Consider the following 11,701-nt stretch of genomic DNA (forward strand, 5'->3'; position numbering starts at 1 on the left):
ATTTTTAAAGGAAAGTTTCATGTGCTAAGCTCTACTGTTAGTACTGAACTCTCTAGTAAGGGCTGTTTTAGTTGAGAAATTCATTCTTCCTTTGAGATGCCATTACCTGATAGAGCCACAAGTGACATTTCAAGGGGTAGACAGTTTATTGCTTGCTTGTGGGACTGTGGAGGGACACATTTGAGTCAGTTTCACTGATATTATTCCATAAAGTTTGGTCATTAGCAAGTCAAACAATTTAGGCTGCTTCTGTTGTTTCCACTCTAGGGTCCTTCAAGACAAGTTCATAGATACTAACAGTGGAGCTTAGCAGAGGTTATAGATGTTCAGAGTCAGGCTTTTTTTTTTTAATTAATTTTTAAAATTTATTTTTAAAAGATACATACCCTAGATCACACAAAATGTTACATTAAAAAATACAGAGGGTCAGGCTTTTTAAACAGCATTTGTTATTTTCTCTCTGATGACAAAAGCAGTTCATTGTAGAAATTTGGAAAGTACAGAAAAGCAGCAGAACAAAATCAACTGTAAGCCCACTACTTGGAAACAATGACACTAAGCATTTAAGTTCTATTCTTTCTATGTTTATATAATACTTTATTTTTAGTTATTAAGTGATTAAGGGTGGAGACCCTAAAACCAAGCTTGACTTCCTGCTTCTACATTTATTAGCTTAAGTGTCTTGGTGCCTTTATTTCCTAATCTGAAATAGAGAATAATAACAGTACTTTTACCAGAGGATTGTTCTGAGGACTCAATAAGTTAATATATGTAAAGCACATAGAACAGTGAAGCCGGCTAGTAAGACAGGGAGTCAATAGATGGATCTGGAACCTGGCCGAGAGTCCATGTAGACATCAATAACCCCAAGACGGCTGCTGGAGGACCCTCCCCGAGATTCTGCCATGCAGAACAAAGACTTCCTCTGGAAGCCAGGAGAAGCCCCAGATATTCCCCAAGGACTTTACCATTGGGCACCCTCGGGGGATTGATAAGTGGGGTAATCAGTCAAAACAGCAAGCAGCTGGAGCTCCTCCCCTGGAATAATTAATGGTTCAAAAAGCAGGCGTAAGGCCTGAATGCATACACTCTCTCACCTCTGGGCCCCCATTCTGGCTGCATTCTAATTCTCCCCCCCTTGGATCACTACGCAAGTAAACCTGGGGATTTATATTCTATAACGGGAAATTGTAGTCTGGAAATCAGTCCGCTTCATCTATTTTTAAGCCCCTTCCTCTCTACCTGGAACCCATGATCTGTTATTTTCTCCCATTTCTCATCCTTCCCTGCCTGAATAAATCACTGGCCGAACTCACCTGATGTGCTCATGAAATTCATTTCTGCAACATAGTCAAGAACCTAGACAAAATCTGGTAACAACAGTGCCTGGCTTGTGGCAAATACTGTACCATGTTTGCTTTTATAAATAGTAAGCTGTTTAAGGAGAATAGTATCCTGCAACCCCATCGATATTTCAGAGTTGCTCTCCTAAGTAAAAGGAGTCGACAGCCATATCACCCTGAAGGCATCCAATCTTGTTTAAGTGAAAGAGACTCAAATCCTTATCAAGCTCCTATTTCCACATCTGCTCGATAGCACTAGTTCAAGGGACACTCACATATTCTCTTGGAGTGTTTATTTGAGGCTCTCTGCTCTCCTTACACAACCAGTAAGGTGATAGCTTGGTGCAATTAAAGCTCAAATTCCTGGTGTCTGCCTTTGCCTCCTCCCATCCCTAACTGATACTGCCTTTCTGTTTTGCCTTAGGACCATTGGTCTTAAGTTAATGATGGCAAAACAAGTCTTCACCTTCCGTTACCTAAAAGAAACAACACAAGCTGCCGCAAATGGGAAAGTGTTCAAGAAATCACACGTGTAAATAATAAGCAGCCAGCTATATTTAGGAGAAGGCAGCCCAGCCAAAACAGAGCATACGTCGAATACAGGCTGCCATTATTTTCCATGCCCTGAAGATCATAGAGGATGCGCTCGGCAAAAGCTCACTCACATCTACCAGAATCACACCAGGCCCCGATGGCATGTGGCCTTTCACAGCCCAGGGAATCTTGAACCATATTTTCCCCCATTTTCCTTAATCTTTTGAATGCTCCAAGGCTCCCGGGTCTAAACTCTTAATTTTTTCTAGGTAATTACATTACATTAAAGAATCGACCGTTGTTCGAAGCCGTGTAAATGAAGGTTTTGTTTGGCCTATACGCTTTACTTCCAGGGCACAGTGCCAAATCCCTGAGCATGTCTGGGCATGAAGAAGGGACCAGAAGAAGGGACCTTTGTGGTCCAAAAGCTTGTAACTTTGAATGAATATTAAAAGATTTTATGGCACTCTGAGAACACAGACTTTACTGGCTGCCTACAGTGGAGCTCAGGCAGGAGCCTGAAATCAGGAAGCTGCAAGCTAACATTACCAGAATGAAACGGGAAGAGAGATGCTAATGAGTGTGTTGCCTTAAAGAAAACCTCCCCAGTTTCTCCTTGAGATTTTGAGTGCACAGCATGAGCAAGAATATGCGCTAGCATATACTTTTAGAAAACATTCACTATAAAATCCCCAATAAAGTTGAAAGACTTGCTATCTCTTTATCTGATGATATTTGGAGATATAAAAATATCAGGAGGAAATAGTAACATTTAAAAAATTTTGTGTATTCAAATAGTTACACATCTGTATCATACAATTATCTGAGGTTTCAATCAGTCAGTCCATCTCATTCATCCAACAAATATTTATTTACAGTAATTATATTAATACTTGGCGCTGGGGATATTCCTTAGTCCCACTAGGTTTTTCCAGCCTTCCACTGTATTTTTACAGGGTGTAGGCTTGGCTTGCTGTCAACATACTTGTATTTGCATTTTGACTGTGTCTCCTTCCAACTCTGAAACCATGGGAAGAATATATAGGGAAACCTGGAAAGAAAGGAGCTCAATTACTGTCACCCTTATTAAACTAGTCTAGAGAACCATGAGAAGGCAGACCTACTGGGATTTGAAATGCTCTTCAATTGCCATTTTTCACCCAAGGATTTCAAATAAGCCTATTATTGCCTTATCAAAACCAGAATGTTAGAAATAGTAAAATGGCTTAGAAAGGAAAGGCAAACCTCACAGGCAGAAGCAGGAGGTGAGAATCAGCACCGCAGACTCCCAGGTCTTATTAGAAACCCCTGTTTTCAAGTTGTTCTGAGTTTCACCACAGTGGGAGAAAACGGCCGGGGTTCCTGACCAGGAACAACTTCTGCACCTTTTCTGGGACACCTGCAGTGCTGCAAATGAGAGGGAACAACAAGTTACACTCTGATTTTTCTAGTTTTTAAAAATCAATTTCATTCGAATGTACTGTCAGTCTTATTTGTCTATTTCTTACATTCCAAATTTTCCATGGCTTAAAGAAACCTTAAAAATTAGTCAAGTGCCAATATTTTCTGCACATATCCTGTTACAGAACAAAGAACAAAGGTTTTGTTGTTGTTTCCTATTGGTCTTCAAAGAAGTGAAACTGTGACCCTAAAGAAAGCCAGGGATGAGATACTGTAGCACAGGACACGATGCTCCGCTCCGGAGACCACAGTGCAGAATTTGGGTAAAGCAATAGTGCCCTCTTTTGGCTACAACTGAGAATCAACTACTATAGGGGTTCTGACAATTCAAGACCAACAAATTGCAAGAAGAAAAGAATATGATGTATAAACGCAAGGATCATTTTGAGCAGCTATACTTGCCTTGGTAGCTCTAGAAGTGATAAGTCCAAATAAGTAATGTCCAGTATGATCTGGAGCCGTGCCAGTCCAGCACCATGCCTGCTGCATGGAGACCGGCAGACAGAGGGCACAGCTGGGTCGCCTATATGCTCACACAGTCTGACCAATTACTACTACTAATGACTGGAACCTGTCATTCTAGCATTTATTTAGACTTATCATGTGCTGGGTGCGTTATATGTCCACAGCTACCCAATGGATAAAGTTCTAAGGTGCAGTCAGAACCCAAACTCTGTGAAGCAGTTTGATATTATTTATGAATTCCAAAAATAGATATTGGATTGTGTTTATAAACTGATCTGTTCCTCTGGGTGTATTAGATTGAATTAGATTCAGAAGTTTCACTTTTACAATATTAAATCAAGATTAGGACTTTTATTTGACCATGTCACTAGGGTGACTCGGTTTGAGTCCCTGCCTATGGCTAGCCTACAGCTGTGGGCTATATAAACGTACGCTCAATTAAAGACAGAGAAGGAAATAAACACATGGAGAAGGAGAACACAGAGAGTTGAGTTTTTGATGCTGGAGCCCCAGGGTGATAGCCAAGCTGTTCTGCTGATAGTTCACAGCTGGCCTTGTGGGGAGACCAGAGTAGCTGAGCCTGGAAAGAGACAAGCCCGGCGAAAAGAGACAAGCCTTATGCCAGCCTACAGCTGAGTTTGGAAGAAGCTGGAACCACGGAGCCTTAAGAGGAAGGAGGAAGGCTGAACCCTCGCAGACATCGCCCACCATGTTGTGTCAACACATGGCAACAGACTTTGGATAAGAAAGTACCTCTTAATGGTACCTTGAGTTGGACTCTTTAGGACCTGGTAACTGTAAGCTTCTACCCAAATAAATACCCTTTATAAAAGCCAACAGTCTTCTGATATTTTGCATCAGCACCCCTTTGGCTGACTAATGCACTCTGTTTTTTATCCCTCCTCAGCTGAGTTCTTAACCACTGAGCATACTGCCTTCTTTTTTTTTTTTTTTAACAAATCAACTTTATTGATACCTATTAATAAAGCATATAATTCATCTAAAGAGTACAAGGAATGGTATTTGGTATAATTACGTCGTTGTACATCCATCACTTCAATCATTATTAGAGTATTTTCATTATTTCAATAATAATAATAATAGACAAACAAGAAAATTCCTCTCCTCTCAATCTCTCCATGCTTCCCTTACTGTACGTAGCTCTATTTTTGGCTATTCTATCCAAAGTTATCCTGCCTCTTGATTTTCCTGATTAGCTAGACCCTGCTTTTCTGTACCCTAGGATGCCAGTTTTGGATATGGGGCACATATGCAGTAGATTTACAGGATAAGTAGAAGACATGAATTGTTTGGTTTACTTTGCTTCATGTTGACAGGACTGATGAAGGTGTGACAAATGAGAAGCTGGGATCAATTGACTAAATTTATGTGGGTGTTTTGTTTTCTGTAATCCACTTTTATACTTTTAACTAGAATTGATTGAGTATCTGGCCAGATCATTCTGTCATTCTTCTGGCATCATGTACACACTAGAGATTGGTGCATCAATTTACAAGTAAAGGATTGTCCTCATCAAATCGCTTTTTGAAATTTAGTTCAGACATAGTTTCTTAACTATGGAATGAAATACCGTCTCCCCAGCTGTGATCAAATCCCAAATGCTGAGGGTCGCATCTCCTGCCCACTTGGACGTCTGCAGTCCAAATGTCTGTGTGTCCTCCTGGAAGGATCTGGAAAGAAAAAAATGCAAATGGAAAATAAAGAAAGCGTTTAACTTCTTGGCTGTATCCATCAATTGTGACATTTAAAAAAAATCCAAGATACAAAGATTCTAAAATTTGAAATCTTTATATTGGACAATGGCTTACAGATGGGAAAGATGTTGTCAGTGAGCAGGCACAGAGCTTTGCTGAGCATATTATGCTGCTTTTCACTCCTTGAAGACTCCAAGCACAGAACACTTCAATTGTTTAGATGCCAACTCACTAAAATGACTTATAAAACATTTTTCCTGCACTGAACCAAGAAAGATGCTAAACATAGGAAAAGGTGCCTCTGGTGGCATTTTATTTTTGAAGCAAAAGGTATCCCCCTAAGCAACAAATCAGTAAGTAATGCCTCAAATTGATAAATAAGAATTAACAGCCCAAGGGCAACATTGACAGATGTGGGGTAATCTGATGAAGCTGCTTGCTTCTGCAGAGTGGGGCCAGATGGAGAGGGAAGGGGCCGCTGAGTGCCACCTTTCTTCTTATCCTTTTGCACTCTTTGCTCATCCATGTGCATTTATTACTTTGATTAAGATTCAGAATTTTAAAAGCTCAACTACAAAAATAAAAATTAAGTTATTTTAAATATAGCAGTCACTGTAGGAATGGCTTCATCTCATAATAATCTACTGTTTGGGCCATTTGGCATGATTTTCATGAAGCAATGCAAGTTGCTCAGGCATCGGATGACACGACCCTTCATTGAGGACTTCAGTTCTGAACTAGCTTTCATATTTTGTAATCCTCAAATATCCCTAACAGGCTAGTGACGAGCAACAGAATCTGAGAGCTCCTTGCCCAGGATCACATATTTGCTGGCATTTCAGCCTGCACACTGGTTTTTTTGGCCTCCATTAGACAACCTCTCTTTTCACCACTGTGTGTCCAGCCCCTGGCCCAGCACACAGTAGTAACACAGTAAATATTTGTGGAATAAATAAGTGAATGATTTTGCAAATGAATGAATGCCTTTTTCCACTCCTTTGCAAAGAAACATCTAAAGTATGTTCATTACTCGATATTTGCTAAGGCAAGAACATCAAACAATGCATTTGAAATAGGTTTTCAACTTGGAGTAGACCCAAATGATTTGCCTTACGTTATCTGGAAAACCCCATTTCCAGACTCTTTTGCTTAGTTGGGGCTTCATTGGATGCCTCAAGAAATAGGACCATGTTCAAACGCATCACTTAAGAAGGAAGTTCCCCTTAAACCTCCCAACAAGGACAGCCATAAGCACATGGAAAGTAAACCTTGCAAATAACCTAGGTCTCCTTTGAAGCATGGACCATTCCAAATGTTAATTAGCTAGCACCCCTGTACTTTTCCTCTGAAGATAAGAAATGTTGAATCACCCAAAGGGTGAATCATCCAAAGGATAAGGTCATTTATTTCTGTTTCTTGGTGATTAATTGGTCTGTATTTCTTGGTGCTAGAAGGAGGCCAAGCTAAGAATGATGAGACTTGTGTAACGGGCAACTAGGGCCTATCCCCCAGGAGGGAAAGGTTCACACTAAGTAGTGGGTTATTAATTCTGACATGCCAGCACAAATCCTCATGGCCTGTGCTTAGGTGGTAAGCCATTCACCTCTACGCAAAACTACCCTTATCCTACACAAACTAGGAATTACCAGAAAAGTCTACCCTAAATTCTTTTTGCCTAGTCTAATAATTAACTCTGGCATAAGGAGTCTACCCAGAAATCAAATTGATGCTCCCTTTTATGTTCATAGGTAATACATATACACCTGTAAATAAGAAGTAATGTCCATTTATAGTCACGCCATGGTTTACAGGTGTGTTTAATCCTCTCAACAATCCCGTGAAGTAGATACTGTCATTATCCCTGTTTTGCTGATGAGGAAATGGACCGCCATGCATTTTAACTTGCCTGAGAGGCACAGTTAGTAAATGGCAGGATTCAGCTCAGAACCTGTGTCCTTCCACTATGCTGTTGCTTCAGGACCTGTGGGCCACTGATCAGCGAATCCGCTTGTGCAGCCGGCAAGCAGCTCCTGAATAGAGAGTAGCTTTTGGTCTGCATGTATTGCCTCATTCCAATCAACTGATACTAAAATTGCAGCAACCATGACAGGGGAGTTGTGCAAAACTTTTGATCTTGAAAGGGGTCCTTATAAGTGGATAGTAATGATGGGTCTTAGAGAAATACAAGAAATATAACTTAATTTTTCTGTAACGGAGCTTAATTTTTCCTAGTAGTTCCTAATCTGCTGGTTTGGTGGAAACTTAATTCAAGTCATGTATTGGATTCTGTCTTTCACCTCCCGCTTTTCCCCAGTGTTGTGTTCAAGTTCCAAAGTGCTTTTGAGAAGCAAAAGTTCTGGAATGGAATCCCATCTGATCCTCCCCACTGTCTGCCCATAGTGCCACCACCAAGACAACCGCCATCCCTTCTCTTTTTTTAATTTAAAATTTCATTTTTTGTATCAGTATTACAAGTCATTCAGTTAACCAAAGAGAATAACTACAATAACAATAAATCTGCTTTAGTCATAGTTACACTCCCCCTTTATTTTTGTTCATTCCTCAGTCTTGAGGGATTTGGGATGATGTTTGCTCTAACTGCTTCAGGCTGAGAAGGGACATAGATATTGTGGGGCAGAGGAGTGGAAGTGTCTTGCTTTGGGATGGGGCTGGTCCATCATCATTGTTTTGGTAATTGTCCAGGGCAGGCCTGAAGAACTGGAGAGTCAGAGTTGGCTGCCTATCTGTTGGGTTTCAGGGTTCACCTGGCATAGGAACAATCCAAAGGCTGTAAGTCTCTCAGAAATATATTTGACATGTAAACTGAAAATTGTAGGTCCAAATAAGGGAAGCATAAGAATCATATTGGGGGATTTATAAATTAGTTTGATATATTGGGGACATTTCTTTTATATATTCCCAGATAGAGCCCACTGAGGGGGTGTTGATGTCATGTGGCCATGTGGTTTGCCTATGGTGTCCAGACATCCCTAGGACCCTCAGGAGCACTTTTGTTCAAGGCTTTATTTACTGTGGGAGTTTGTGAATTCTGGCTGAGACCTGTAGGAGCATAACCTCTGGAATGACCTTCCAACTCACTCGGAAATCTCTTAATCATAAAAACTCCTATTTCATATCCACCCCACCCACCTCCACTTTGACCAAGGTCTGTCTTCAAATGCATCACTGATTAACACTTGATAATAATACCCCTGTGCCAAAAGGCTCATCCCTGGGAGTCATGTCCCATGTCACTGTGTGTGTGTGTTGGGGGGGGGGGGCGGTTATTTGTAAAGTTTGGCTTAGAAAGGGACCACACTTGAGTAACAAGGAGTTTTTCAGGAGGTAACATTTAGGTATTAATTATAATTAGTCTTAGTTTCATTATTACAGGAATAACCACCATCCCTTCTGCACTTCATTAGATGGGTACTGAGCCATCCCTACTTTCTTGCCCCTCTCAGATACCCTGTCTTTTCTCTTTTTTCTTTAGAAATTTAATTTGTTTTATATGTGTGTGCTTATTTTGCATGTCTTTTTTTAATATATATTTATTTTCCTTTGTTTTGTTTTTAATTAGAGAAATTGTGGGCTTAAAGAACACTTATACATAAAATATAGGGTATACCTTACTTACATTATTACTATTAATACCTTTCATTGGTGTGATACATTTGTTACAATTGATGAAAGTTGTAATTGTCCTGTTAACTATAATCCATAGGTTAACTTCTGGTCCATTGTTGGTGTTATGCAGTTCCATGGTTTTTATTTGTTTGTTTAGTTTTTATTCTAGTAACACATACACAACCTAAAATTTCCCGTTTTAACCAAAACCAAATATGTAACTCAGTGCTGTTAATTATGTTCACAATGTTGTGCTGCCATCACCCACCATCCATTACCAAATCTTTGCCATCATCCTAAGTAGAAACTCTGTGCCTTTTGAGCTTCAGCTTGCTATTCCCTATCCCTGCCCCATTCCTCGGTAACCTGTATTCTAGATTCTGACTCCATGAGTTTGGTTATTCTAATTATTTCATATCAGCAAGATCAGACAATATTTGTCCTTTTGTGTCTGGCTTATCTCAGTCGGCATAATGTCTTCAAGGCATGCAAAGAATCAGGAACATACCATCCATAATAAGGAGAAAAATCGATCAATTGAAACTGACCCAGCAATAACACAGATGTAGAATCAGTAGACAGGAATGTCAAAATAGTTATTATTACTCTAAGAAAAGCAGAGGTAGGTTTTAGTTTCGGACAACAATAAACTCATTTTTCACATACATGCATTTCAAAAGCCTTTGGGGGGACACTTTTTTTGGGATTGTCCCAATCCACATTGTAAGACATTTCGCATATGTGAATCCTCTTCCACTAGATGCCAGTCATACTCCTTTAATCTCTGGGACAATTAAAAAAACCCTCATTAGATTTCCAGAATGTCCCCTAGAGCCTGCCCCAGAGAACCACGGGTATGCACTCATTGCTCTTCCTCCAACTGAGTCTGGGGATTTTTTTTTTCTGATCTTGAAAGAGGGATGTGCAGAAGCTTCACTTACATGTCAAGTATTTGCTCAAACTTTTCTCTTGCCCTTAATCCTAAACTTTTGAGATTCTTCCTTTGTTTTCTGCATTCTGCTGGCAGAAAGGGGGAAGGGTCGGGGGGGAAGGCATTAGTTATTTCAAACATTGTTTGGTCACACCTGAAAAGGTGAGGAGCCACCACTCTATATCACTGTCCTGTGGCAGAAGTTTGTCAGAAGATTCCCAGTGAAGAGAGAAGCAAATGCTCTTTGGTTGAAAGAGAGAGGGGGGATAGAAGGACTGGTTAGAAGTTGAGGTTTCTTTTTTATGTTTCAGCTCTTTATAGGTAAAAAAGTCACACGTCCAATGTACTTCTGGATCTGCCTTCTACTAAAATATCTTTTTTCCCTGTTTTCACTTGTTATGGGTGGAATTGTGCCCCACCCCACCCCCCAAATGTTGAGGTCCTAACCCCTGGTTCCTGTAAATGTGACTCTATTTGGAAATCAGGTCTTTGCAGATGTATCCGAGTTAAGATGAGGTGAGTAGGGTGGGCCCTAATCCAATATGACTGGTGTCCTAACAAGAAGAGGAAGAGAGAGAGACACAAGGCCAAGAAGGCCATGGAAGATGTAGGCAGAGATTGGGGTAAAGCGTCTATAAGCCAAGGAACACGAAGGACTGCCAGCAAACTAGAAGCTGCAAGGAAGGGGTCTCCTCTCCAGGTTTCAGAGGAAGCATGGCCCTACCAACACCTTGACTTTGGACTTGTAGCTTCCAGAACTGTGGGGGAGTAAATTTCTGTTGTTTTAAGCCATCTAGTTTGTGATGTTTTGTTACAGCAGCCTAGGAGACTTACCCCACCAATCTGTGTACAAGCTCTTCTGGAGAAAGGTGGGCGTCCCTGGACTTCGAGTCTCCCTGGAGGTTCCCTACTGCTGCGGACACTGCCCGGTCACGGTGAGCAAACTGTCAGGGTTTCAGGAACTTCACCTTTGCTCCTGGGTCCCTCTTAACTCTCAGGAACATTGGTTGGTGGCCTATTCTCTACAAGCCCAGCCCATTCTAGAGTGCTCACCGCAAGAAGGGCATACAGAGGGCCTGCTGCTCAGGTATGCCACTACCTGCCCTTCAGGTGCACCACTTCCTGCTGCTCAGGTATGCCACTACCTGCTCTTCAAGTGTACCTGCTGCCTTGCAGAACAGTGCTCCAGGGTTTCTTCAGATTTCTTCCTACAGAACTTAAATTTTAAAACATTAAATATGTCCTCTCTCTTTGCTTGGATATACACCTGTATTTTTATAATTTACTAAGTGAAGCTTCCACATGAGTTTTTGTCACGTTCCTATTGCTGTGGCTTGTAGTTCATTTTGGCAAAACGTGATTCCTTTAAAGCCCCAACAAAGTTCCTGGAAATGCAAACCTGTCATGACTGAATTTCTTCCTTTAAAGTGAGTGGGCTTATACTCTGTGCTGACCTGAAAAGTATAAGAAGTTAAGATTTACAGCATTTACACCAAAATACAACAGTAACAACAACAAAATGCTTATTGAACACCTACTGTGTGTGGTTAAGGTGGGCTCCTTAACTTTTTTTTCCAAGGACCCCTTTGCCAGTTCAGTGAAAACCACGGACTCCTTCTCAGAAT

The sequence above is a fragment of the Dasypus novemcinctus genome, chromosome 2 (genome assembly GCF_030445035.2).
Source record: "Dasypus novemcinctus isolate mDasNov1 chromosome 2, mDasNov1.1.hap2, whole genome shotgun sequence".
Taxonomy (NCBI): domain Eukaryota; kingdom Metazoa; phylum Chordata; class Mammalia; order Cingulata; family Dasypodidae; genus Dasypus; species Dasypus novemcinctus.